Raw genomic sequence first — 3,565 nt, forward strand, 5'->3', positions numbered from 1 at the left:
GGTAAAAATACGTGAGAGCTGAAAATAATGCTCGTGACTGCCACAAGATGGCGCCATAACCCTATAAACATGGAAAAATAACGTTAACGCTGTCATGGGGGCAGAATAATCAGCTGCAAACAGCCCAACAACTGCTAGAAATCACTGCAGATACATAAACCTGCTAATTCCCTCATATACTCACTGATGGTAGAAGCAAAGAAATCACAGAATAATATCAAAGTAAGCAGCAAATCAACCTCAGAAAGACTAATCTGCTGTTTACAAGTTACTCTATTGCTCTCTACTATGATCTTGTGATCTTTAGTCTCCAGCGCTCCACTCAGCGTCAGAGAAGAAATGCATCCAGCAGTCGAGAGCACATGCTCTACGTCAGAGCAAACACCGGCATGCATGCGACGCTGTGGACACGGAGTCAGCAGAATCGATCCAACTCAACCACACCTGAAGCTGCTACCTCTTTGTCCTCAGATGATGCTGATTGGTCTGGTCATTATTGATCCCCAAATCTTATAGCTTTGTAAGACGGAGCCACCTAATGGACAATCCGTTGGCTTTGCAAGGATGTCGTGCTCTGGAAACCACAACGTCTTGTTGAGGCATGATTACAGTTACCTAAAGAGGGGGTATTATACTTTTCCCAATTAAAACATAAATATAAAGTCACTATGTTGGGTGTCCATACTTCACGTATGCAAATTTCCAAACCGCAAGATAAACATATGTGGCAGTAATCTTGGAATTAGAGTGTAAACTGATGAAAAAGGTTAATTGGGAATCCCTCTGAGATCTTCCCGATATGAGATTTAGATGGAGTGAACTGATGAGGTCATTGCAATAGGATCTCCTGATTGGTTCATCCATGCTGCCGGCAAAGCAGAACAGACCGCCCCCACAAGGCCTCAGCCATTTAGCTGTTTAATAACACAGTAATTAAACACTTACCAAACATATACATCCTGCTCTATCCTTCTCTGCTGCTGGTTTTCTTCCCCCTCTCTCTCCAAACTATCACGGTCAGACTCTGGGTCTAACACGTACGGATGTATGTCAAAATTCGTCATATTTTTCTCAGTAGGACCGGTTCATTCAAAGTTTACAAGTACGTAAACATAGCCACATTGCAGGGGGTGGGCACAAAACATTGGTCAATCTGATGGCCAATCAGAGGAAAGCAGGTCCGTGGGGGGGGGGGGGTTAAAGAGACAGCAGCGAAAACGAAGCGTTTCAGACGGAGGTTAAAATAAACCATGTGAAGCTACTACGTGGGTATCAGAGAGATGATGTAAAGCCTTGAAAAAGAGGCAAAATACCCCCTCATTAAGTTTGAGAAAAAATATATTTGTGTCTTCTTAAAACATCAGCTCATTGTGGCTCTGTTTTTGAGTTTTGGCTTCACGTTGCTATAATATAATAGAGGGATCAAGCTTTTGCACCAGTTGAACTCACGCTGTTTATCAGTGCCCTGGCCTGCTCGGAGGATGAACTTTAATGACTTTTATGACTGCATGCATGTGTTTGTTGAACAAGTTTCTGCTGTTGCATCATCTCTTCCTTGTGTTCTGTATTCCTGTAAGTCATCATGAGACTCTGATTCCAGGTCAGCGTCCAAGTTTCATTCTGCAGAGTCACTGACAGATAAACACCGCTGCTGCACTCCCTCCCTCCTTGGAATGAGAAAAATCTCAGCATGCTGTCTGTGCAATCATCATCGTCTTCATCGTTAGAACTGTCATCATCATCATGCAGATCAGCTGCAGCTTTCGCAGAGCTGGTGTTTATCGTGGTGGTCGACCTGTTTTCTGCAGCTGATCGACTGAATGAGGTCATGTTGTTGATCCTGTTGCTGAGCTGGAGGTTTGCCCGGTATCACCTCGACCTCGACACATTCGGGGGGGGGGGGGGGTAGGTTAAAGAGAAAGTGAGTCTGAGTGCAGTCACATTAGGACTAAAGCAGATAAGATCATTTCCCTGCAGCAGCCTTCTAATTTTCTAGAGAAAGCTGAGCTCCACCCTGCTTCATGTACTCTCTGATCTGATCTGAGGTCAGTCTGTCCATCTGTTAGAACATTAAACGTTTGAGAAAGTCTGCAGCAGAGCAGAGTGAAGTTTGGAGAGCTTAAATAGACTTTCAGATGTTTTTTCATCATATGCATCCATAACTCTAAAGCAGGGGTCCCCAAACATTTTCCACCGAGGGCCACATACATTAATATCCTCATGGTGAGGTACATGGACATTTTTAAAACCAGTATAAGGTAGGAGTGAAGATGTGCAAGTGATTGAATATTCCTAAACAACTAGTTGAACCAGGGGGCTGCAAAAACCCAGACCAGAGGAGGCATCAGGGACAACAGAATGACACTGATCAAGTCAGAAGCAGTATAAAGGAGGAGCTGAGGTGGAGGAGAGTTGCAAAAGCAGCTTGCAGAGAGAGCAACAGAGCGTGGCCTGGCAGGAACAGTTTAGATAAGCTAGCATGATAGCAATTAGCCAATAGCTGCTTAACACAAATCAGCTGGCTGTCAGCCAATGAGGGCTTTGGTAATGAAGGCAGTGCTGGACACTGTGCTATAAACTTGATTTAATGGCTGACAAGGCAAATAGACAATAATTTCCAGGTTTTTGGGGAGGCCAATCAGATTTCAGGGGGCGCTGTTTGGCACTAACTACCACTTGCTCCGCCCCTGGAAAATTATTGGCAGTACAATTTGATGCCGTAACCCATCAGGGTATTAGAAAACCAGATAATGTTATTATTTTGGATGCCAGTTTGCTTACCATGTAGTGTTGTCTCAGTTTAGTCAGACAAAAACACATCAGTAAATTCTTACTGTGAAGTATTGAGCTATTATAGTTGCAAAAATATTGCAAATGCATACATGCAAAGAATTGCAAATGTGTAAAAAAATTTTATGTGCTCTGAACTACTAACCTTGCAAAGCTGATGGATATGCCTACTTCCTTGTTTTTCACTGGTGAATCCATCTTGTTCAGCTCCCATCTGAACCGTTTGGGCCCGGTTAGAAAGTTACAGGACCAATCAGTGATGAGGGCAGTACTTTCTGGTGCAGCAGAGTCGTGACATAAGCAAGCAGCAGCAAGAGGCTGGTGCAATTTAGGCGGAAGAAGTTAGTGTGGATGCTGCTAAAGCATTAGTTTTATTAACTTGACAACAATTCTTCATAAAAAGAAGAACAAAGAACAGCAGTGAGTTGTTTTCTTTTCAAAAATGACAAAAGTTGAGTACTTACATGTCTATAGTCGCCATGTTTTGCGTTATTCCTCACTGGCTGCGCAAGCGCAGCTCGATAGCTGCTACGTCACGTGTTTTGTCGCTCTTATTGGCCCGTAGAGATGTGACAGACAGAACGTTCATCCAATCACACTCCGAATTTTTTTTCAAAGCCTCTGCCTTTTCTCAAACGTTTCCTATCAAAACTTTTCTGACGTGTCAGGCTACTGAACTACTGCTTGGCTCAGAATTGAATTCTCCGTGTGCTGTGAGGCAGGCAGCCTTGCCTGTAAGCCTGAACTGAGGGCAATAAAACCCATTGCTTTTATG

The sequence above is a fragment of the Cheilinus undulatus genome, linkage group 7 (assembly GCF_018320785.1).
Source record: "Cheilinus undulatus linkage group 7, ASM1832078v1, whole genome shotgun sequence".
Classification (NCBI taxonomy): Eukaryota; Metazoa; Chordata; class Actinopteri; order Labriformes; family Labridae; genus Cheilinus; species Cheilinus undulatus.